Genomic DNA, 27,105 nt, shown 5'->3' with positions numbered 1-27,105 from the left:
GGCACATGTACGCACAGTCCTTCCTAGCTGTGGTATTGTTTAATGCTACTGAAAAAAAATTCAAAGATTTGTTATCCTCCAAAACATTTTATGCCACCAAACTTACTCTAAACCAGCAGTAATTTTCACAATACTACAAAATCCACATTATAAATATTGCATGTCTATAGGTTTAGATGTGTGTACAAGTGTGTCTACTTGCCAAAGGATGAGCAACCAGTAATCACATTTGACAGTGCCTAAGGACTGTGTTTGCACCTCAACAGAGTACTAGATGCTCGAGGACAGGGCAATATCTAGTAGGGTCCTATCATCCATTTTCCAAACACATTAGGCCAGAAGTGTTTTAGACACAGATATAGTATTCACAAAGTTTTGGAAGACTAGACATCTGTCTGTGTTAGCAAACTATAATTTGTATTTCTGTATAAATTAGTACTACTTATAACAGGTAGCATAAATATGATACATCTGTCTTAAACCGATACAGAACAGGATTCATAATTAGATGAGTTCAAACCAAGACCAGATTCAGGCATCTAATGAGTCATGAAACAGTACATGCAGCTTGAATACAAAATCACCAGAAGGGAAAGGTGAGCTTGCGAAGCTTTCATGCCTGGAATACATCCACAATGAGGGCTTTGTTAGCTGATGGAGGATTTTGTTGCTCTTCCATGCTTTAATTAATGTTATATAATTAAGTCCCACAAACACTGTCTTTTGTAGAAGTTTCATAAATCCGTGAGGTTTTGATGTTGAGTATCAACTTTTCCATGATATATCTCCCTTGGCAAAGAACATAAAATGATATTTTTAGAGTTCTGATATAACATGTAAAGAATTTGAAAGCCATGAAAAAAACTCAACATAAAGGAAACAGATTTGGTCTTGAGTGTTCTATACAGCTTACTTCACTGATTTTCTTGCTTAGAAAACATTACAGAAAATAAAAGAAAATGAGATTTGTTTACTGTGGAACAGGGCTCAGACACAAAGACATGAATCCTGACGTCTTCTGAAGTGCACATGTTTGACAAATGAGGACATTCAAGTGAATCGTAATGATAGAATTTGGAAGAAGAGATGGGAGAGCAGCTAATCTTCTCAGTTCTACTCTCAAAGAGCAAAAATGTGTTTTCCTTCTCTTTGAATTTTACATAATCATAGGAAGAATTAAATCACCCAGTATTATTTATTAAAAAATGGTGATATATATATATATATATATATATATATATATATATATATATATATATATACACTATCAACAACTTTTGTTATGGCCTTTAACTTTTAAAGGACACAGTTATCTGGCAGCCATATTGTCTTTGCATTGCAAGGAAGATTCTATTCTCAAAAAATGCAGAAGTCACACAAACTAGATGGTGTCTGATTCTGGACCTCATCTTTTGGTAGCACACTCTAATACTGTGTGTAACACACATACACACAAAACCTTTGAGGATCTAGTAATTTTTAATTTATACTGTATTCTACAGTGATGACTAGTGAAATAAGTTAATACAAACAGCTACTGCTAGAGCCAAGAAACTACTGCTAATTGATTTGCTTTTCTAAACTTACCCTTTGAAAGTGGTATTTCTTAGACATAAAGTTATAGAAACACATATAGTAATTTGGGAGTAGTCAAAGAAAGCGATGTTACTGAATGAGAAAGTGTTAATATCAGCTAGCTTGATCTCTCTGCAATGTTTATTCTTTCTACTAAAAAGTTTCATAAACCCTTGGTTGCCCAACTAAGAAGTGCAGTTGTGCGGCAGCTCTGTTATATATTTTATCTGAATCATATAGTATGAAAGGAAAAATGTTACACTGTATTGATCTCATAGCACAAAGAAATAAGTTGAGCTCCACAGTTTCCCATGGAGATAAGTCCAGGTTCTCCTTCAAATTCCATGCTGAATGCTCCTTTCAATAGCAGCCATAGTTTCCACTCTTTCCACTGCTCTAGTAATTCTATTTATATGCTTAGATGATCAAGTTTAAAAAGTCTCCCTTCTGCAAGGGGCTTTATGGGTCTGGGGTGATAGTACAGTGGTTAAAGGCTTTAATCATGAAGACATAAATTTGACCCCTGAACCTATGTAAAGAAAATCCAGGGATGGTGGCTAATGCTTGTGATGCCAGTGCTGGGGGGGTCAAAGACAAGTGGATCCCAGGGGCCTGGGGCTCAATGGCCAGCCAGTTTGTCCTACTTGGTAAATACAAAGCCAGTGAAAACCCCTATCTCTAAAATTTTTTTAAAAATGGGCAGTATTTAATGAATGATAGCCAAGGTTGTCCTCTGGCTTCCACATGAACACATACACATGAGCACACATATATATCTGCACACGCAGGAACACACACACACACACACACAAACACACCCCACAAATGATATTTCTTATGAAAGATACCAGAAAATATATAGCAAATTTGTAACTAAGAGAATTTCATAATGACTATATAGGGTATTGTGTACATAAGGCTTTCTAAATTACCATAGTCTGATAATACACCTGTCTTTAATTTTAAATCGTGACCACTAATTCACCTTCCCATCATTCTCACCCAGTTCTGACTTATTTAGTGGGAGAATTTTAGAATGATTCCTTCTTAACCTTTCTAGCTGTGAAAATTCACAAATAAGCAGGGAGAGTTTCTTTTTGTCAACAGGATTTCATCATTGGCAAGCATAAATCATCCTCATACATCCTTCAGAACTTCTCTTTTAAGTCTGTTCTGTTAAGGACCATTACACAGTTGTGTGAGGAAAATAGTTTCACAGCTAACTATAAAAATACAGTTAGCTTTTCTTCTGTTAGGTTAAGGAGAACTGTTACAGCTATAAACACAGCCAAATAGCATCACATCTGCATATATGGGGTCTCTGGCATATGGAGGAAACTTCTTCAGTGTTTCTTCAGAAGAACTGAAGTTTTTCAAAAAGTCATTGTGCCTGTAAATTTTTATGACATTAGATCTGCCCATTTAGGTCTGTATTATTATTCTTTAACGAGATTTCCAGTTGGTTAGTTAAATGGGATTTCTCTGTACATAAGGTATGTATTATATCCTAAAAAATGAGAATGCTAAATTTTTAATTGAATGGTTTTTAAATGTAATAGGCTAAGTTTTAACTTTGTTCACACACATGTGCACACATGTGAGTGAGAAAGGGAGAGACAGACAGAGCCACAGGCACAGGGAGACAGAGACAGGGAGCTAGGGAGACAAATGGAGGAGAAGGAATAACTGGGAGTCACTCCAGACTATGCCCTAATGGCCAGTTATTTATTCACTGAACAACATCTTGCCATGGTAAAAAAGTTTTATCCTTCCTTCAAATCTCCTTCCTTAAACGCTCTTGTGTGAGAGAGGGACAATCTCTCTTATGTAAGTATATGAATTTAGAGACGATATTCATAGAATATCTTGAACTGAAACTCACATGGCAAGCAGATCTCTAGAAACCTTAGCGCCTCCCTCTTTACTTCTCTCCTTCTCTATGATCCTTCATGTCAAGCCCCTCTTCAAAAATCAATGTGAATATCTGAATGGTGGGCAGGGGTCACAGGTATTGTTTTCCAGGTGGTTTAAAGACTCCCATCTGTCCTAATTAACCTTCAAAATACCAGAAACACGTGTGAATTTTAGCACAGTCCCCAAAGTGCATTGACTAGTTATTTGTCATGGCAAACTACATTCACCTCTCTAGTGTCTCATTGCTGGACTGCAGTTGAAGTCAGCTAATGAGAACACAGCAGGGCCCTTTCATTAGCTCTCCTCCATGACTGACTGTAATAAAAACATGAGATACTCATAGATTTGCTTCTTAGCAGCAACAAAAAATTTCAATATTTTCTCCAATGCAAGAGTAATCAAATCATGCCCCGGAATATTCCTTGTGCTGATTTATAGCAGTAGGAAAGATGTATTAGTAATATTAAGGCAGGGAATGAAACTTGCTAATGTGACATCACTCAATATCTAGAATAAGATGTTTTGTTCTTTTTTTTTTCTCACTAGTTGATTTCCTTGGTGGAGTTATCATTAAGAGTTACCAGCCCATCGGGCATCATTGGACCAAAATGTATTTAGGGCAGTCATCCCCAAAGGGCTCTCAAAAAGCAGTGTTAGCTTTTCTGAATACAAATTATCAGTGTCACTCCAGACCTACTGAATCATAGGTCCTCAGAACCTGTTTCAACAATCGATTCTACTGACACTTAATACACATTCATGTTTAATACACATTCATGTTTAAGAATCACAGACGTGGAGGATAGCTACAGGAGATGAAAATTCAGTTCACCATCCATGTTGTTATGTATTCTTATCTCATTCCCTTCTGCATCCATTTTTCATTTCTCCATAAAATGCTTACAAAATCATTTCCATGCTGAGAGAATTTCTTTAGTGAGCTGGCAAATGACCATGCGGGCTTGAAGAGGTTCTGGTTTCAAAGGATCAATATTTATTTCTTGCATTAGAAACAGAACACTTGCAGTCCATTTTTTTTTTTAGTGTATTGCATACAGAATGGTACTGCAATTGTATTCCCCTTCAGCAGGCCCTGAGGCAATCAGAATTCCCCAAAAACTGGAGAGCATAAAATCCAAGCTCAGGGAAAGCTGTAGCATATTACATGTTTACTCACTTCAGATCGTGGAAAGAAACTTGTGCATTTGCTTGCTTTATAGAGTGTTTAAAAATATGTCTACAAAGAAATTCACATTAGAGCTCTTGACAACCTCAGTATCTTCTAAGGCAAGGTGATCTGCTGCATGTTTAATAGATGGAAGTCTATAGGGAAGATGATTTGAAACACCATTCCTTAAGTAGCAGATAATTTTGATTTGAACAAATGTTAAGAGATGAGAACATCCTGTGGTAAAGGAGGAACAATTATGTATGTGTCTATATCGTTTTTTTATTTCTAATAAAGATGTATGGCATGATGTTATTATTAATCAGCATTTTGATCATGCCTTGGTTGGAGTGATGAGAAGTATTGCTATTCATAAATACATGAATGATTGTGTGAAATTTTATAGTTGCTTTTCTCCCATCAGCTAATTCTAGAAATCCTAGATTATATGACTTCCCTAGGCTTACTCATGTTTAAAATTAGCATCTGGAGCTGGAGAGTTAGCTGAGTGGTTAAGAATGCTTGTTGCTCTTGCAGAAGATCCAGGTTCAATTACAGCACCAACAGGGTATCTCACCATTGTTTGTAATTTCAATACTAAAGGAACTAACAACCTCATCTGACCTCAGTTGGCACCAACTATGCATGTGGTGTACTAATCTATATGCAGGAAAAACACTCAGATACACAAAATAAAATAAAAAATTAACATTCGTTGCTTAGTCAATTATCATTTTCATTCAAATTAAAAAAGACATTACATGAATAATCAAAAAACTTTGTAACCTTATATCCTTTGTATAGACCCCAGACTGTGTATTTACATTCATATGTAGTCAATGCTGAAATTCTCTCCCATACCCCAGTTCTAGCAGTAAAAGACGACCATGGTCCTCCCATTTCATACTGTATCAATGGTCAGTGAAAAGGAAATCTTCCCAGCAAGCACAAAAACCTGAGTCCAAGGAGGCCATTGACCTTCATCAAAGACCAGAGTCCAATCTGAAAATACTAGGCAAAACAAAGATAATTCTTCTTTTGAATAATAAGACTTGACCAAAGTACCAGATACTAAGAAGACACATAACTTCCTAACAGGTCACATTGTAATAAAGCAAAGGTTTTTGATTGGACATTTTATTGACATTTTATTTATTATATCTATATATTGTATACAGCATTTAGTATGCATTACTCTTCAGTATTCTCTATAAAACTAATTATCTTATTGTACCTGTTAAACATGAGGGACCTCAAAAATGCCACACAAAATGAATTATGTATACACTATGTCCATTACTCAAATGCCTTTGGTTTCTTGGTGAGAGGATAGACTAACCACCTTGCATGTATCATGTACGTCTAGCTATTCCACAGTAATAGAAGTATTAATTTGTTGAAATATGCCAAAATAAACCAGGAGTTCTCAATAACCCCATTCTTCATTCTAGAACTCTGTAATGTTGAGAGTCAGGACTCTCAGTTCTTTACAATCACAAGTGAATTTTATGAATGAAAAACAATGCTGCTTTACAGCCCATCAGCAAACATGTTGTACCCAGAACTCTCTAAAATCCATTATTAAAACCCATTGAGAGGAGTTCTGATTTGATACAGAAGGAATCATCCTCCATTAACACCCATCGATAAGAGCACTTGCCCTGTCTCAGACCCATGCCATTTATATAAATGAAATAGACACATGCAGAACAAAAGATCCATGGCAACCGGCACTGGAAATAATAAATCCACTTACAAATAGTGGTGTCAAGTGAAAGCACACTGCAAGCAATTTCAACGACAAGTATTCCCTGGGTGAGATAAAAAATCCTCCTGAGGAATTTTAATCCTCTGGTGAAACAAATAACTAGTTAGCACCATTTCTGAAGAATAAAATTGTTTCTGAATGCTACAAAAATGACCTGTGCTGTGCCTATTCCTCTGCAAGGCATTTCTGTGAAAAATGGTGACTCCAAAAGGAAAGGGAAAATAATAAAGAAAAAAAGTGAAGGACATTGATAAAATTCACTGCATGCCCATGATGCATTGTGGCTGCTCTATACATGCTCTCAGCAAAGTATTAGAAAATAAATTTTTATGGCAAATATATACAGAGGTTCTCTGAGCATGTTTCAGGGTGACAAAAACACTTGGGTTAATAGCAATAGTGCGTCTTCCTCTTTAGAACTAGTTACTTTACCAAAGTAAAATTTAGAGAAGAAAAGTCTTCATTTGGTGATAGACACAGGGAGCTCCAGAAAAATAGCATTTTATATATATATATATATATATATATATATATATATATATATAAAATATGTATTAATATTTTAAATATATAAAATATCTCTAAAATCCTCTTTTCAGCAGTTTAGTAATGTTGTGACTGCTCCGTATGCTCTTAAAATAAATATGCTGGTATTCAAACAGGAGACCATATTAATCATAAAATAAAGATGGTGGTAACCTCAGCTACAGCTAGTGATGAACTTCTCTATAATTTTAAAAAATGATGTGTCTGTCTTAGCAGAAAGCAAGGTCTCAAGAAGCTATGTAAAAAAATAAAGATCTATCAGTCAGCACATAATTCTCTTTACTAATCATTGCACAAACTTTTATCAATTACTTACACTGAGTTTTACCATGTATCTTCCAGCAAATCAAGTCAATAATGAGAATATTAGAGTATATTAAAAGGGGTGATATGGAAGGTTTGGGTCTGGTAATTGTGTAGCATGTTTTCCTATCATTAATAGTCAAGACATGCTTTTTTCATGTCAGGGTTAGACTTCTTTAAATTTGTAAAATTGCAAAATGACTTTCATAGCAGTAGTCTCTGTTTTTGCTTCATTAAATCCTCAGAAAACACTTTGTAAAATCTGATTAAATTATGGCCTTTACTTGGAATTACTGCTGCACAGGGAAGCTTTTCTGGATCTCCATCTTCTCTTCCTTAGTCACGGGTCTTGCTGCCCTGTGACGGATGCTCCAGAGTATATTAGATACATTTCTGTTGTTTGAACTAGCAGTGCTTGTTCTTTGCTTCCACCTCATATAGTAACTCTTTGTGCATCAAACCATTTATCAAGCTTTAGTTTTCATTGGCATCCATCTTGCTCCGCTTCCTAACTACAGATGCAATGTGCTGAGCTGCCTCAAGTTCTTGCCATCACAACCCCACTGTCAAAGTGGGATGTTCCTCCTTATTGAAGTTGTCACAGCAACAAATAATAAGCAAGTGATATAGAAAACTGGTCTCCAAGAAGTAGATGTTTCCTGTGGTAACCCTGACTATGTGGTTCTTGAGTCTTTGGAACTAGTTTGTAGGAGGAATGTGGAAGAGTTTGGAATTTGGGGAGAGAAAAGCCTTTAAGCACTGTCTGTAGAGCTTAATGGACTATTCTGGCAGGAGCTTGAAAGACAAGAATGTAGAGAGAAATACAGGCATTGGAGCTCTAGCTGATGAGGTTTCAGAGAACAATGATTCTATCAAAAATTGATGTGGGAGCCATTCACGTGTCATTTTAATAAAGAATATGGCTTCCTTCTATGGATGTCCTGAGAAGTTGAATGAGGTTGAATTTAAAGATAACTGACTAACTTGATTGGTGTAGGAAATTTTAAGACAGGATAGCATTCACTGCTCCCATTCAGATCTAGGGTGAAAGAAAGAAAAGAGTAGGGCAGTAAGGTCAGGAAAATGCTGGGAGGATTAGCACTCCAGACCTCAAGACATTACAGAACCACTGTGTAGCTTGCTACACTCATGCTATCTCAAAAATACAGCTGCCTAAACAAGACTGTAATAAGTATAATACACATGTTAGGATAGAAGGAGAAATCTCATGAGGTCCAACCCATAGACAAAGAGCTACAGGTAACTAAGGAATTCTGAGAGTGGGAGAAATAGTCTTCCCCGGGGATGAGACCCTTATTTGGTTAGCCTATACCAAATAATCATCCCTGAAATCATATACATACAAGTAACACTAAACAAAATGAGCAGGTTGTATTGATATATTTAGGCATAACAACTAAAGAAAAAGAAGCATGATTTCAAGAGGGAATAAGGGGGTATTCCATGGGGAAAGGTAGAGTGAGGAAAGAGAAGGGAGAAATGATATAATAATAGTTTAATTAAAAATTAGTAATAATAAAATAATTAATAAAATTTAAGCACACACACAAAAGGAAAGAAAAAGTAAGCTGAACCAAGCATTCATCTCTCTCTGGTTCATCACAGCAAATGCAAGGCACTAGATCCCTTAAATTTCTACAACCATGGCTTCTCTACAGAAGACTGTACCCTGGAACTGTGAGCAAAATAAACCCTTTCTTACTTAAGATGCTTCTGTCAGAGTATTTTGTCATAGTAACAAGACAAGTGGCTAATATAATGGGGAAAATATCTGTAAAGAAAAAGTCATCTTTGCTAGCAATTTGGCTCTACAATGATGTCTTTGAGAAATGTTATCTGATATGTTCAAAAGTACATACTGAATTGTGTTCTTATAACAATATTTCTAATATTTAATATTTTTAATATTTTAAAAATATATTGAAAGTAATGCAAAGATCTAACAATGGGCTATAAGTATGTGTGTATATATATATATGTGTGTGTGTGTGTGTGTGTGTGTGCGCGCGAGTGTATATATAGCATGAAGAGATAGTATGCAAATGCTAAAGCAAAAGGCATCATTTTGGACAAAAGCTCGTAGAAATATAAAATTGTCCAGGATAAAAATGCTTCAGACTATTACAAACAGTATATGGTTTTGATAGTAATAATACGTTCTAAACTTATGCAGAAAATCCATGTGAAATATTCCAAAGATGTCACTAACAGCTTTTATGGGAGGACTTAAATGAATTAAAACAGTCATCATTAAAGAACATAAGTAAGTTTATTATTTTTATTTCATTTCTTGTTGCTGTGATAAAATACCTTGACAAAAAGCGACTTACGAGGAGAAAGGGATTAATATGGCTCACACTTGCAGATTATAGTCCATCATTACGGAGAGTCACAATGGCAGGATTAAGCAGCTATTCCTATTGCATCCACAGTAGAGAGCAGACAGCAATGGATTAATGCATGCTTGATAGTGCTCAGCATGCTCTCTCCATTTTTACACAGGCCAGGAGGACCTGTCTTGGTCAAGGTGTCATTCACAGAGGGTGGGGTGAAGGCTAACCTTGGTTGTCAGCTTGAGCACATCAGCAGTCAAGTAGAACCCAAGCAGCTGGGCACTCTTGTGAGGGATTTTCTTATTCAGATTATTGGAAGGATGGGACCCCCAACCTCTTAGTCTGCTTCACATTTTGGGGTGGCCACTCACATTAAAGAATTGGGGAGATGTAAATTTTATTTTTTGCCTGTTTGCCCTTACTCTCCCTGGAAAGTTTTTCTCTGCTGTGGCTGCTGTATTCCTTTGCCAGTGTTAGAATCAACTTCTTTGGGATTCCAACGTAGACCGAAGACCAGTAGCTGTCTAGGAAGGAATCCTTCAGGACTCTGGGGCTAGATTGAGACAGCTGAGGCATTCTGCCTATCAGTCAACATGGACTAATCAATTATATTTCTATTCTAATACCTGAGTTAGAAACCAAAATGAGGAAGTTATAATACTTAAAATAGAAGAAAGCAAACACCCAACAATAAATTTAACAGAAGACATACAATGCCTTCACCCAAAAATCTTAAAACATCATTACGAGAAATTTTAAGACTTGGGCTGGCAGGATAGCTCAGCATGTAAAGGTCTTACCACCAAGGCTGATAACATGTATTCAATCCTTAGTACCTACATGATGGAAAGAGAAAACGAACTCTGTAACTACCACACAAATAGTGTGGCACACACAGGTACGTGCACACACACTTGCCCATGCACATACACACACATGCACACATACACAAATAAGTCAATAAATGAATGTTAATTTTTAAAAATGTATAGCTAAATTGAAAAATAGGCCACAGTCACAATTGAAAGACTAAAATTACTTTAAGTACCAATTATGTTCAAATTGATTTATAAATTCAATGCCATCCTGAATCAAATTACAACAAAAATTTAGTAGTAGCAATTAATAAGCTGACTTTCATATTTACATAGACAAATGATGAAGCTGGGGAATCCACTCTTAGCAGTTGGGAGTCTATGTTAGTCCACAGTAATTTATATACTCTATGTATTGGCACAAGATCAAGTAAAATAGTCAAGCAGAATAGAAAAGTCTCAGTCTCAAAGAGGACATTGCTGCATAAAGGCACTTGGTTTGTGGCAAAGGTAATGCCACTAAACAGGGCAAAAGATAATAATAATAATAATAATAATAAAGGGCTCCAGACCTATTTTGTCTCTTAAAAAATAAGGAAACCAAATGCAAACTATACAAAAATATCAACTCCAGGTAAGATGAAGTACAATACAGTTTTTTGAAGACAACATAGATAAGTAACTTCTGGCCTTGTAATGAAGGTTTATTAAACAAGATATCAATTGAGGAACTAATTGAAGTGGAGGCTATCTCTTGAGAAAATATTGAGGGTGTTAAATAAAGTCACAGATTTAAAGATGACATTTGCTAGTATTCTCACAGAGGATAAAATCAGAATATATAAGTAATATCCTTTGGATCAACATGTAGCAGGCAGATAATACAATTATAAAATAGCCAAAACTTTTAAAAAGAGACCCTAGGGCAGGATATCCAGATGAGCAAAACCAAAAGGGGTCTTCTACAAGATGTTAATGAAAAATACAAATTTAAACATATTTAGATGCCTGTTTTCCGGGTAGCCTCCCTGGTGATGTGAGTAGCAGACAATTCATCCTTGTTTCATGTCTAGTATCCTGCTATGAGTGAGTACATACCATGTTTGTCTTTCTGAGTCTGGGTTACCTCACTCAGGATGATTTTTTCTAGATCCAGCCATTTGTCTGCAAACCTCATGATGCCATTGTTTTTCTCTGCTGAGTAGTATTCCATTGTGTATATGTACCACATTTTGTTTATCCATTCTTCAGTTGAAGGGCATCTGGGTTGTTTCCATGTTCTGGCTATTACAAACAATGCTGATATGAACATAGCTGAACAAGTGCTCTTATGGTGTGGTTGAGCATTTCTTGGGTATATGCCCAGGAGTGGTATAGCTGGATCTTGGGGGAGATTGATTCCCAATTTTCTAAGAAAGCGCCATATTGATTTCCAAAGTGGTTGTACAAGGTTGCATTCCCACCAGCAGTGGAGGAGAGTTCCCCTAGCTCCACATCCTCTCCAGCATAAGGTGTCTTCAGTGTTTTTGACTGACTTAAGATTAATATTAATCTATTAATGCCTAGTGTTGGCTAAGTAAAGAAGTCTCATTTTGTATTAGAAATTTTAGCATGGCCATTTTGAAAAAAAAAAAACAGCAATTTCTACTAAAATTTGAGCCAAACAAGCATGTGCCTGCAGTTTTAATAATGGAAATACATAACCCAATAAAACTGCAGAACTCATATTGAGATCAGCTATGCCCTGCTCTAAGTCACTCTGTATTGTCTGAAACTGGTTCCTTAGGTTGTGACTTGCCCTATGTGACTTCATTTTACAAGTACTGTCTGGATACACTTTGAGTGCACATGCAGAGGCAGGGTGACTCCATGCCCTCCTAAGCACTTGGGCATGGCCACATGTGTCCAGAACCACCACAAGGCATACACTGAGAGAGAATATTTTCCTGAAAGTAAATAGGCACCACCTTATACATTTATCAAAGTAGACTGGGTCAAGATGGTGGTTTGAGAATGACCTGTATAAGCTCACATATTTGAATGCTTAGCCCTCAGTTAATGAAACTATTTAGAAAGGATTAGAAGATGTGGCCTTATGGGAGGAGGTCCGTCACTGTGTATGGATTTTAAGATTTCCAAAGTCCATGCCAGGCCTATTGCTCTTCCTCTCTGCCTGTTGCCTGTAGATCAGATGAAAGCTTTCAGGTAACACTCTAGCAGCATGCCTGCCTACCTGCAGCCATGTTTCCTACCATGATGATCACAGAGTAACCCTCTGAAACTGTAAGCAAGCCTCCCATGAAATGCCTTCTTCTAGAAGTTGCCTTGGTCATGGTGTTTCTTCACAGTAATAGAACAGTGGCTAAGACTGGCCATATGAATACATGAGGCACTAAAATCATACTAGAAAAAACAGACCTGAGAACTTATGGAACATACCAGACTGAAGAGCAATATAATACAACTATTAGTAATAACACAAAGCTGGAACAAATCATGTCTTCAACAACAGAATAAATAGATACATTTTCAGTATTTGTATAATAAAATTCTGTAAACACAAAAAATAGGAACTATCATTACAAATTGAAACTCTGTTTAAGGAAAATTTGCACAAAAGAAATTTGTTACCAAACAAAGTACATATTTCCTGAGTCTGTTCTTACAAATTCTTCACAACCATTCCACTGTCTTAAAAATCAAGAGACAGTTAGTTGAGTTGGTACACAACATGAAGACTTGACTTCAAGTGCTAGAATCCACATGAAAATCAGCCAGCAACAGAAACCAAAGAAACAAAGCACCCACCAAAGATAAGACCAGATATCAACACCTAGAATTACAATCTTACCAAACCTGGATGCCTAGACACCGCCGTAAAAATACAATAACAGTCAGGACAATAGAGTCACACTAGAGCCCAGCAACCCTACCACAGTAGGCCCCCTAAACTGCAACATTGCTGAAGCACAAGACAGGGACCTTAAAATAGCTTTTAGGAATATGATAGAGGTTCTTAAAGAGGAAATGAATAAATTCATTAAAGAAATCTATGAAAACACAAAGGAAATAAATAAAACATTTCAAGACATGAAAAGTGGAAATAGAATCAATAAAGAAAACCCAAACTGAGAGAAATCTGGAAATGAAAATTTTAAGAATTTGAACAAGAGCCTCAGAGGAGGCAAGCCCCACCAACAGAATACAAGAGATGGAAGAGAGAATCTCTGGAGTTGAAGGTACAATAGAAGAAATGGATACATCAGTCAAAGAAAATGTTGAATCTAAAAACATCTAGGCACAACACATCTGGAAATCTGGGACACTCTGAAAAAAACAAATCAACGATTAATAGGAATAGAAAAAGGAAACAAAAACTAGGTCAAAGGCACAGAAAATACTCTCAACAAAATCATAAAAAATAAACTTCCATAACCTAAAGAAGAAAATGCCTGTCAAGGTACAAAAAACATACAGAACACCAAATAGACTAGACCAGAAAGGAAATTTCCCTCAATGTTAATAATGCAAACACTAACTGTACAGAACAAAGAAATAATATTAAAAGCTCAAGGAAAAAACATCAAGTAACATACAAAGGCAGATGAATTAGAATACCATCTGACTTTTCAATGAAGACTCTTAAAGCCAGAAGGGCCTGGAAAGATGTTTTCTAAAATCTAAGACATCACAGAAGCCAGTCCAGACTACTATACCCAACAAAACTTTCAATCACAATATATGAAAAAAAGACAGTCCATAATAAAATTGAATTTAAATAATAACTATCTACAAATCCTACACTATAGAAAAGTTCTACCTGAAGAGGTTAATCACACCCAAGGGGGAAAAAAAGAATAAGTAATCTCAGCCCAGGAAATCAAAAGAGGGGAAAATAAAAAACCACACCATAAAAACAAAGTAGCAAAAATCAACAAACATTGCTCATTGATGACTCTCAGCATCAATGGTCTCAATTACCCAATAAAATGACACAGACTGACAGAATGGATGGGAAAACAGAACCCATTCTTCTACTGCATCCAAGAAACACACCTTAACATCAAGAATAGACAGTACCTCAGGGTAAAAAGGTACAAAAAGATATTCCAAGCAAATGGAATTAAGAAGCAAGCCAATGTAGCAATTTTAATATATGACAAATAGAATTCAAACAAAAACTAAGAAGAGATAGAGAAAGACACTACATACTCAACAAAGGAAATATCTACCAAGAAGACACAGCAATTCTTAACATCTGCGCAACAAGCACAAGGGGACCCAAGTTCACAAAAGAAACACTACTACAGCTTAAACCACATATTGACCCTCACACACTGATAGTGGATGACTTCAATACCCCATTCTAACCAAGACAGGTCATCTAGACAATACAATTGCCAAATATATATCGGGGAGACAGAGTCTTAGCTGGACAAGTCTCTTCACCAAATGAATCTTTAGTATAGGGAATGGGTTATATATAACCAAGTTGTTGGCCAAAGGGATCCCATGGGAACCCCCCAAACAACCCAAGCTGTTGCAAGGGCTACAGATTACTCTTTGCAAACTGACAGCAAGGCCACATTGCTAAAGACAACACCTACGCAACTCATTGAACATAGAGAAGTCGAGCTGCTGACGACACAGAACCTTCAACAATACAGTCTAACATCTTTGGTACTCTACATGCTACCAAATTAGAAACTTAAACATCAACCCAGCTACAAACCCTTTAATCTACAATAGTGTTGTGCCTGTAAGATAAGGTAGTGTAATGATGACACAAAGCTTGTGGTAGTAACCAACCAATATCTGATTGGATTTAAGGTCCACTCCATGAAATGGAGCTCTTACTCAACGCTACTTAGGTAACCAAGAACCTGAGACTAGATAGTCCAAGGGCCTAGGGGAAAACCAAACTTTACTGGTCTATAAAAGGAACGCAGCAATAAAATGACTCCTGACCACATTCTTCTGTACTCATAGATCAGTGCCTTGATCAGTCATCATCAAAGAAGCTTCCTCCTGCAGCAGATGGGAACAAATAAAGAGATCCACAACAAGGAAATGTTCAGAGAGTGGGAGACTTTGGAACACTCAGCCCTAAACAGGATGTTTCCATCAACCACCCCCCAGGGGGCTTAGGGAACTCTGTGAAAGAGACAGAAAGATTTCAAGAGCCAGAGGGGATGGAGGACAACAAACTTCTAAACACAAGGAGACCAACACACAAGACACACTTATGACCAACACACACACTCACAGAGACTGGCAGCATGCACAGAGCCAGCAAAGGTTTGCACCAGATGCAGTCCTAGAGCTGAAAGAAGTGGACACATGCTCTCCCATCTCTAGCCCAGAAGCTATCTCTGATTAATAACCACTTGCAAATGAAATTTAGTTTTCTCCAAGTCTTACTGGGGAAACAAACTAATCTTAAGGGCAGGCTACATGCCCAGTAGTAGATGGCCAACAACAAAACTCAACAGCGTATTTCAAGGTTCTTTGTCTTATAATATTGTGCCAGACTTCTTTATTTTTATTTCATATATATTATTAATATATATATATATAAGTAGATATTAATATATAACATATATAAAACCCTGCAGCTTTTGCATATTTATCATGGCTTCCAATTTTATGGTTTATGAGAATCCTGAATATGCAAAGGAGCAGGTCTTTGCATTTATATCTGTTTCTTCTGCACTTTCTTGGGTTCTTTTCCTTCTGTTTTGCTCATTTTGTCCTATTCTGATTTGTTTTTGCTTTATTTTATGTTATTATTATCCCTTCGATGCCTGTTTGCTTTCTAACATGAGACATAGAGGACCTAGATCCAGATGGGTAGGGAGGTGGGCATGAACTGGGAGGAGTCGAGGGAGGGGAAACTGTAATTAGGGTATATTGTATAAAAAATCTATTTTCAATAAAAGAAAATTGAACATGGTTTTTCAGAATACATTAATGTGTGCTTTAGTAGAAGTAGATGTGATGCTCATCACCATTCAATCTACATATGCTCAAATATCTAAATTAGCCACAAGAAACTGAGTTAGTTTTCTAGTAACCAGAGTTATAATAATCCTAAAACAACATCTGAAGGCCTAAATTGAATCAAACCATTACTCATTTAAAATATTTTCAACTAAAATGCATTTCATCTGATGTATAAAAATATTGTACACTGGCATTTTCTGATATAAAACTTTGTTATATTAAACAACTTGATGTTCAGACTGAAATATTACACTGTTCATAACATCTTAGCAGGCATCCTGACAGCTGGAGATACAGATCTGCATTTTCAGTAACCATGACAATTAAATGTGGTCAGATTACAGCCTAAGGATAGAATTACTGCTAATGTTTTGTGGTGGTGGGAAGGAAAATTAGGTCAGAAAGCCATAAAATTCTGATGTTTGAGTCAAAATTATAATAATAAATATTTAAATGATGCATTGTAAAGATCTAATTCATGTTTGGAAAATAGCACCATGTAAATCGCTTAGAGTGGAAGACCTTTTTGTTTATGAGCTATCTATGAATAAAACATTTGAAAATTAGAATGATTTAATTCCTTGTGTTAACATAATATATTTTTGAGCATGGGCATAGATTCTGTATATCATGACTCACAGAATAATAAAGCCTGCTGTTCTTGTAAGGACTGGGCACATAATAACATGAGGATTAAAAACTGGAACATTTTTCAGGCTGGTTAGCATCAAACAATAAAGAGACCCTGTCTGAAACAGGGTAGAAAGTACAGACCCTTGAGGCTGTCCTCTGACCTCATCATGCATGATGTTGCATGTCCACTTCTACACTAAGACACACATGCACATGATTATCAAACACACACAACAAAGCTGTGGAGTCTGGATGCAAATTCTCATTTTTGTAAAGTATTTGCTCTAATTTCCTGACTTAAACAATAGGGTGATATATGTTTAAAGCCTTCTTCTTTGTATTTGTAAAGTGCTGAGATGCCACATGCAACACATTTAAAACAATCATTTTCACTGTGATGTTCAATAAGAGATTATTGTTAATAAGTGAATGCAAATTATAGAGATGATACATTTGCAAACTGGACAGAAAATAATTCTTATATTCCAATATGTTGAATTTCCAGACAGGGTAGAATTGCTGTTCTAAGTGCCATTATTTTTAAATGAATTTCTTTTTCATTATTTGTCTTAGTTCCCACCTCCCCCCCAAATTTGATTTTTTACTTGATTCCTATAAATCTTCAAGATTGTATAGAATTTCATGGTTAGCAAAACTACAAAATAAACTTGAACATCTCTACTTAGGAATATTCCCAAAATTTATTTCAATAACTTAAGTTAAAAGATAAGGAAAAAAATATTGTACTTTCACCAAAAATAAAAAGTATACTCTGAAACAAATTATAAGAGTAAAATGGTGTGTGTGTGTGTGTGTGTGTGTGTGTGTGTGTTAAACAACAAGCAATTAAATGAATGCAAAAGTTTAACATATGTTTAGGATGAAAACTTAATTTCTCAAAGAAGTGTGGAAAGTAGATATACTTATTGATGGGCTTTATTGATGAAATGAAGGTGTAGTGCATGACTCAGAACTTTCAATGGATCATTAAAACCAAGATCAATGGCCTTATCCTGACAAGACTTTCAGAGCCTCTCTATGGTAAGCCTAGCATACACACTGGGTGTGAGTAATATTAGTCCTTTCTTGTTTGTCTCACTAATATTTGAATTCAGGCAACTTACTTATTTCTCTGACTTTACCCATAAATGCAGATGATCATACTTTTTATTTTGTTTTTGAGATTATAATCTAATTGCATCATTTCTCCTTCCCTCTCATCCCTCAGAACCTTCCTATTAGATGTCTTTACTTTCTTCCAAATTCCTGGCCTCTTTTTTCATTGAATGCTGTTACATTCATATATGAGTACGTATACGCATGTATATTCTAACTATAACCTGCTCAGTCTGTGTAGTATTATTCACCTATACATTTTCAGGGATGATCATTTGGTATTAGATAATCAATTGGTGGCTCTTCCCTAGGGAGAATATTTGTCCCGTCCTAAGCATTATTTAGCTGTAGTTTTTTCTATATGCTGACGCCTTTTGAGTTAACTGTCAAAACCCTTGTGAGGATCTGATAATGCCATATTCATAAGAGAGTATGTTAAGGAGAACAATGTAAAATATCAGAGATGACAGTGAAATTTTTAATTAAGCAGAGAAAAAAACAATTATTTTTGTCAAATTTTTAATTCCAGCCAATTGAATTTATAGGTCTACAGTATCCATGCATCTACAAATGTATCCTACCTTCTGAAACACATGATTGTTTAAAAGAACTTAGTGATTTAGCATTCTAGAATTATCATATCCTAAGCAAGGATTTTCATTACAAGATGAAATTACAAAAACCTTCATTAAAAATATTTTATCTATCTTGCATAAACCACAAAATCAGGACATTAAATTTGAAATATTATGAAAACCACCGGCATGTAGTTTTTATTTGTTGCTTTTTCAAGGCAAAGATGAATACTTCATTTGATGAAATCATAAAAACAGATTCAGACTTATCCTTCTATTATTCATGTCTTCAGAAATACTTACAAAATATAAAACATATGTGAGGACCTCATGGGACACACGGAAGATTTAGTAATGGTCTCTGTTCTTCAAGGCACACACAGGAGATTTTTGAGAAAACAATTGATTACAATACAGTGCTAGGTTCTGTTTGCTAGAGGCTGACTGGGAGACTCTGAATAGGGGCTAAAATCACAAGATTTGAACTCTAAATAGCAAGACTAGAAAAGAGAGAGCACAACTGTAGACATGGGGAGGTTAGACAAGCCATCTCAAAGACAAACAAGAAGACAGTGACTTAGGTTGGAGACTAGAACACATCAGAAGACGGGAGAAAAGAGAAAGCCTGAATGGTGGGAGATGAGGCAGGGGAATGACCTGGGTGTGGTCAGCAACTAGAGACAGAAGAGATATGATGATTGAGAAGTGAATTTGAAAAACTTAATAAGGACTGCTGAAAAATGAAATAAAGTGAATTTATTTTAAGTGAAAAATGAAATAAATAAAATAAAAGTGAAATAAAGAGGACCTTAGGAAAGAAAAGGGGAGACCCCCATCAACAGACCTTCAGCCTAGGGATCTCATTACAAAATTTGCTTTGTAAAGACAAGATGGGGATGTGAGGTTGAAAAATGAGCTTGACGTAAAAGGAGACGATGAAAAGAAGACCAGAGAGGGATTCCCTGAACACTGAACATCTTTAAACACACACACACACACACACACACACACACACACACACACACACACACACACACACACAACAAAGTGTTACAAAGATTAAGTAACATACACTAGTTACACAGTGATTACCTGGTTGGAGTTACTGGTTGGGGTTGACTATCACAATATATAGTTCTTAATATCTCTAAGAGAACAGGCTGAGGACCAGGCAAACCAACTCATATAAACAACGAAAAGTGACCAATCAGAAGCATTTATAAAGAGGCCACAAAACAGTACAAGAAAGGCAGGACACACTCAAGTCTACATCATCAAGCACAGGGCTGAGCAATTATCCAGTGAATTAAGGACCATCTGGATAATCCTAGCTGAAACAGATTTAGTGCTTGAGTCATTCAGATAATTGTGCAAACAGTGTGCCCTGCTCTGGCTGAGTAACCTGGTCATTAATATCTTCTGTTGTACATTTTGCCCTGTGGTATTTTTGGAATGGACAGTGGAGGCTCAGGAAGAATTAAGGAGCCATCTACTTACTGGAAGAACCGCATGAAGAATAAAGTTTATCCTAATAGACTGACATTATATTATATGTGTCCCCAGGAGCCACTTCACATGAGGATAGACATAAGATACACACAAGCTCAATTTTGCTTTAGAGGACAAAAGAAGTTAGCAGTATGGCACTCATATGCGAGCTTTCAAATTCACTTCTGTTAGGTGGCAGAAAGTTCTCTGAGCTTTGACACTATATGAAGTAGCAGTGTGAATGAACTGATAAACATCAGTAAAATTATAAATGTCTGCATGTTAAAGCATGCTTCTAGAAAGGCACAGCCAGGCACAGCCACTCCCATCTGCAATCCCATCATTCAAGAGACTAACATAACAGGATCTCCACAAGTTCAGGGCCAGTCTGAACTATAATGGTGAGTTCAAAGTCAGCCTGTATACAAAGTGAATCTCATTTCAAACCCCACTGCTTGTACTCTGTCCCCCCAATAAAACCAAAGGCAGCAATCAGGAGAGGAAACACTTTTGCAAATGTTCTATTATATCAGGATCATGTGAGTACCCTGAGTCAACCCAGTTTCACAAATTGAGAAGCACAGGTATCCAATGACTATAACATTCCTTGAATTCACCACAAAGCACAAGAAAATAAACAAATAAAAGAAAAGAACTCAATATATAACTTTTACCATCAAAATAGTCACCGTTAAAAGCCATAATACCAAGTGTTAATGAATACAATGCATTGACAAATTGGAGTAGCCATTGTCAGAACATAAATCTGTGCGTGAACTTTTGAGAAATGTCTGTCACTATCTACAAATATTTGTCTTCACTAGTAACTTTTAATAAGTTATGATAAAGAAATGACCATAAATGCCGAACATGTGTATTTACATTCAATTCCTTAACTAGGAAAATCTCGAAACACTAATGACATTATATAAAAGATTACTTGGAAGCCATATGTACATCCTTAATAATAATGGTCAATGAAATCAATAGGTGCTTAGTGTCTGATGTGAAGAAAAAGTTACCGTCTCTATACCCAATAGTCAAAGGTACAAATTGAAAATATCTATGCACACTAACAATAATGAGAACAATTATAAACTAGGCATGGTGGCACATACCTTTAATCCTAGCACTGGAGAGGCAAGAGGCAGCCAGGTCTCCCCAGGTTCAATTCCAGCCTGCTCTGCACAGTAAGCACAGTGAAAAGAAAAGGGAAAAAAACATTTCTCTATTTTCTTTATGTCTAATTTTTTCCTTGGTGATTATTTAATTTCTTTTAATCAAATTTGTTTCCAATTTTGTCTGAAATTAAGTGCAACAACATAACCATGAATTTACATACCTTTTAATATAATTTTACACAATAGGCTATCCATTCAACCATCGTGAACAATGCATCATCCTTCTGCTACATTGCCAATGGCACACAACTCCGCCCTCCTTAGAAGTTGGACCAAAATATGTCTTGCTACCAATTAAAAGTTTTAAAAATAAAGGAGAATCAATAGTGTAAATCTCATACACAACATACTTGGGTCATCTGTGGCATCTTGGATTAGAGCTTATATGCTGGCAGACTTATTGGCCACTGTACCAATCCAGGTTTATAACAGCAGTGCATAATAGCGGATGTACATTAGAATTTAGAATAAGAACAGATAAACTACTGAATAGATAGTGGATACTTCTAGATGAAAGGAAGACTGAAAAAGTATTAGCTAAAAGCAAAATTGTCTGGAAAGTTATAGCCTCCATTACTAAAGGCCAACTCAGGGCTGATGCCCATCAATAGGGACAGGCCGCCGGGCGGTGGTGGCGCACGCCTTTAATCCCAGCACTCGGGAGGCAGAGGCCGGCGGATCTCTGTGAGTTCGAGGCCAGCCTGGGCTACCAAGTGAGTTCCAGGAAAGGCACAAAGCTACACAGAGAAACCCTGTCTCGAAAAAACCAAAAAAAAAAAAAAAAAAAAAAAATAGGGACAGGCAAACAGTGTTGTTCACTACTTACATTATCATTACAAATAATACTCTAACAGCTATTGCTTATGAATAATTACTGTGGCCCAAGTTCTGTCTTGAATGTTTTACATGCATTGTTGGAGTAAAGGTCACAATAGCCTCTCCAGTATTATTATAGACCCCATTGCTGGCATTCACATATCTGCATAATGAAGACTTTTCCCCGCAGCCTATGTTCTTAACCAGGACAGTATTTGTGACAACCAGGAGCATAATAGAAATGCAACTGTAGAAGGAAATATGTCATTTGAGAGCTTGGAAAAGAAAGCAAAAATAGGAGGGAGGCCAAGAAAGGAGGCTTAGAGAAGTAAGAAAATTGGACAACAGATGATTGTGGTGTCTAAAACCGAAATCTGGCGGAAAAGGGAAAAACCACAGAAAACAGCTGTCAGAAGAGAAAAACGATAGCCAGAATGCTAATAAGCAAAAACCAAATGCTGCTCCTGTAAAAAACAGGGAGTTTACCAGTGACTTAGAGGGCGTAGCTTCTAGGATAAGATGCAGAGCATAGGCGATTTGCGTGTAGAAATGGTAGCATTTGACTAGAAACATCAAGAGATTAGATGGGTTATTTACGGCAGAGAATGGAACATGTTAAAGGGTGTGTGTGTGGAGGGAGATGATACATGTACCATGGAAAATGCATCCAATTCACTATGACTGGTATGGTGGGGAGTAGAGATGCAAGAGATCTGAAGAAAGAAAATAACACAAAGAATGTCCAAGGGACCAGTGATGATTTCATATTTGCTGATTTTTTGGGGGGGAGGGTGGGGGTAGGTGCAGTGTGGTTAAGGCAATTATATGGAATGTTCTTACTTGTAGAAATCTGGTCTATCTTCCACCCAATTCTCTAGTTGGATGTGTGGAGCCGAGAAAGAATATACGGCATAAACAGAATCTAGTCATCACCTGTGTTAGAAAACTGAATCATCCTAGGGGTAAGAATACAGAAACACCCTCACATCAGCCCTTAGTCATCATGGGAAGGAAAATGGAGCCAGCATTCCCAAAAGTAGCTGTCAGTTCTGCTTTCTATTGACAAATAGATGAGCCTCGAATCCTTACAGCACCTATGTGAATAATGGGCCGTGATGATAGGTTTTCCAGGGATACCTTTGAGCCCACTTAGAACTTTCAGCGTGACAACTGTAAAACAATATAGGTCATAATATCCCAGTTGGTATTTTGTTTCCGCGAGAATACACAGACCAAAGCAAAGACCACAGAGGAACACTGTTTACTGACTTCCTCTCTCTAGCTATTCAGCTACCTGTCTTTTATAACTTAAGCCCTCCTGAGTAAGGATGGTGCCGTCCACAACGGGCTGGGTACTCCTGCATCAATCTCTAGCTAGTTCAGCTACCTTTTTTTTTTTTTAATAGCCTAAGGCCCCCTGAGTGTGGAAGGTGCTGCCCACAATGGGTTGGTCACTTCTGCATCAATTTGAATTTAAGAAAACCCCAACAGACATTTCAACAAGATGGTCTGAGTGTAACAATTTCTCAGTTGGGGTTCCCTCTTTCTAGATGACTGTAGTTTGTGTCAACTTGGGAAACTTAATTAGCACAAATGTTTTTACAGAAAAGCATTTCTTTGTCTAGCTAGATAATAAAACAGATACCTAAGGTTAATCAGCATAAGACTAAGTGTGATGAGATTTTCATATGTATCATATTCCAAGGAGACTCAAGCTATGGATTAAAAATCAATAGTATCTCTGCTATTCACAACCTGTTATGTACTCACTCCCACAATGAAAATATGCACTTTTTTTTTTTGGTTTGTTTTGTTTTGTTGAGGCAAGATTTCACTGTGTAGCCTTGGTTGTCTTAGATCTCACAATGAAGACCAGGCTGGCCTCAAGTTCACAGAAATCTGTGGGAGCTCATTTTCAGTTTCTTCGCAGCTTTACCCAGCAGGTCTGCATAGAGAGGATGATTGGACCACGGCCTGAGTGCAGGTGTCTGAGATGGTCTGCACTTGGCTGTGCTAGGGGGAGGTCTTTTGCTCTACCCCTTGGCATTTCTATAAATACCCTAGGGCAGGACCCATTGGAATAGGTTCTAGGCCCTCTCAAGGCTATCCTGTATTTTCTATGTGTTTATCTCCACATTCTAAATCCTTCTAATATTTCCTGCTGCTCACACTCAAGAAAACTCTGGGAGAACTGTGGGATTGGTGGGTAAATGCCCCGCAGAAATCCACCTGGCTCTGTCTCCCAAGTGCTGAAATTAAAGGTGTGTGCCACCACTACTCGGCCAAGCACAGACTTTTAAGAGAAGTTTCAGGATAAACCTAGGAGTCAACTCTGTTATCCTTCCTTGGAATACCATGAAGCTAAAGTTTGAAGAGAATAAAACACTCTAAAAATCAGATAGGCAGGCAGTTGGGGTAATAAAATTCACCACCACCAGCTCCCTCTGGTATATTAGAATAATATCTAGGAAACCAAAAATTAATTCTGAAAAAAAACATAAAGCAACAAACTTACAGGTGAATAAGTGAGTTACCTCAGCACACATTGTTGCTGATATCAACACTATTTAAATTTATTACAGGGACCAATAATTATGGAAACTGCAGAGCATGTTGTCTAAGGACAAGCTGCTGTGTGTGCATGCACAGCAGGCTTTGGGAAGAGCAGACCCGAAATTTGTGGAAGATTTTTAAGCACACTATTTGTTCCTTCTGAATCTCAATTTTTCTGATTTAAGACAATGGAAAGGCTATAGTCAGGAAATACACAATCCTGGACAGAGATAAAAATAAATATATAGACATCTTTTTTAAAAGTCCAGATAAATCTGAAATATCACATCAGCACAAATTTATATAAGCCACAAGAAAAATATGTCCAAGGAATTATATCAAAACTACCTCCAATGGCCCTACCGGTACCACAAGCCTGCATCCTGAAAAGTGGGTGGGTCCTTCTCAGACCCCTCAGTGCAGCTAGCTGTAAGTCACCACACAAACGCATTTAATTCCAGGTAAGCAAGATGCAAGCATGTGCACAACATTGTGCACCAATGAGTCAATAAAAGAGTGCAGATAAGTCATGTATTAATGTGATGTATGCTACACTTCAGGCTGCAATGGTCGATATGCACCATGATTCTGAAAAACGCGGGATAAGACCCAAGAATACATTCAGAATAATTTCGGAATACATTGATTTCTGTGCATTGCAAAAAAAAAAAAAAATGTTACTCCATGTGGGGGTTTGTTACTCTGAGTTTCTCTTCCCTGGCTTTCCCCACTAATGAAGAATTTGATTCTATTTCGCCCCTCCCACCCAGTGCTTGCAGATTGCTTGAGAAGGCCAAGGCAGCTCAGCAGCAAGGAAACCGGGCTGGCTGCGCACGAGCTATATATAGCTCCACCTTGGAGATGTGCATACACAGGCACACGTACAGATGCCCATGCTGGATCTGGCATGAAAAACAGGACAGCTAGAAATGGCTACACCTCTCTCTTGCTTCTTTCCCACCATCCCATCTTTTTTTTTTTTTTTTTTCAGGAATTTTCCCAGAAGGGTGTCTGATTTCCCTGCAATACTTCTCCCTGCTGCTACCAGCAATCTGTTTCCAGCAGAAACCGGCACTGAGCCAACACCTAGTGCCCAAATGCGGTCACCCAGGGAGGATGCTTTGGAGTCCATCCTGACAGTCATTTGACTAGATGAAGTGGTAGTTCCCGGTAGGAAACAGTGGAGCAGGCAGCAAGCTGCTTCTCTGCCCTGCCCAGTCCTCAAGCACCTCGTGGAAGAGGGACCCTGGCTTTTCCCCAGACTGGATTAATCAGAAAATGCAGGGATTCTCCCCAACCCGCACGCCCAAAGGGGACTAGTTCTTAGCCTGAGGACGCACCAGCCCCTGCCTCCCTTACTGCAACCACCGGCAGCCAGCGCTGCACTGGAGGTACCCCGCAGGTGCGGGGGAGGGGAACAGGCGGCGCCTGGCATGCGGAGCAGTTGAGATGCAGAGAGGACCTGCGGTTCCGGCAGCTGGCACGTCTGCGCCCCCCAACCCCCAGCAACATCGACAGGGCAAACCCCGGGCCCGACCCCGCAGGCAGCCGCAGCGTCTACAAGGAAAGTTGCCCAGACGCGTTGCCCCTCGGGGGCCGCTCTCAGCAACCCTTCCCTGTGCGTTGCCCCGGCTCCAGCATCCTGATCACCCCCTCCACCCCATCTTCTAATCCGGTGTCATCAGTGTTGCAGTGACAGCAACAGCGACCCTGGGAGCCGGGGTAACCAGGGCGGGGCAGGGGCTGGCTGGGTGGCCTCTGGGAAGCACGCCTTCCCTGCGCTCTGCAGAAGGGCGAGCCTGCCTCCTACCTGTTCCCCACTCCTGTCGCCGCCGCGCTGCCTGGCCCTACAGCTTTCCCGCTCCCGCCGCAAACAGCTGGGAGTGCATCTCCCACCGGCGCTACTCCTCGCCTAGGCGGAGCCCACCCTAGCTACTTGACAGCAGAAGCCGGGGCCTCAGAGTGCAGTTATTGGGGCCGCAGGGAAAGGGAGGCGGGGACCGGAGAGAAACCGGCACCTTTGATTGGACAGAGCAGATGTCATTCTCAACTCCCAGGGTTTCTGTGGACTCTCTTAGCTCCTGAACCCTGTAAATCCATGGTTCCAAATCCCTCTGCTTCTTGGTCAGAGGGCTTTAGAGGAGGGAAACTGCCTGGAGGATCCGTCATTAAAGCGGAGGCGGTGCACGCCTTTAATCCCAGCACTCTGGGAGGCAGAGCCAGGTGGATCTCTGTGAGTTCGAGGCCAGCCTGGGCTACAGAGAGAGATCCAGGACAGGCTCCAAAACTACACAGAG

At 38.1% G+C, this 27,105-nt stretch overlaps 1 protein-coding gene across 3 annotated transcripts in view; it reads right to left on the bottom strand.

The window, feature by feature from the left end:
- The window catches only part of Cntn1 (contactin 1), a 305,783-nt gene extending 279,017 nt beyond the window's left edge, over positions 1-26,766 (bottom strand). Inside the window, exons 1-2 of one of the 3 annotated variants that reach the window (XM_052748698.1) lie at positions 26,619-26,764; positions 21,377-21,441 (exon numbers count right to left, since the gene is read on the bottom strand). The gene's annotated coding sequence lies outside the window, so the exon portion shown is untranslated. Of the gene's footprint in view, positions 1-21,376; positions 21,442-26,618 lie in introns of all 3 variants that reach the window. The other 2 variants (XM_052748699.1, XM_052748696.1) reach the window with 2 other exon arrangements.
- Positions 26,767-27,105: the final 339 nt, after the last annotated feature.

This window comes from Peromyscus californicus, unplaced genomic scaffold (genome assembly GCF_007827085.1).
Source record: "Peromyscus californicus insignis strain IS unplaced genomic scaffold, ASM782708v3 Scaffold_20__1_contigs__length_68692818, whole genome shotgun sequence".
Classification (NCBI taxonomy): Eukaryota; Metazoa; Chordata; class Mammalia; order Rodentia; family Cricetidae; genus Peromyscus; species Peromyscus californicus.
Note: the sequence above shows the minus strand (reverse complement) of the source record. Positions and strands in the feature narration are given on the sequence as shown.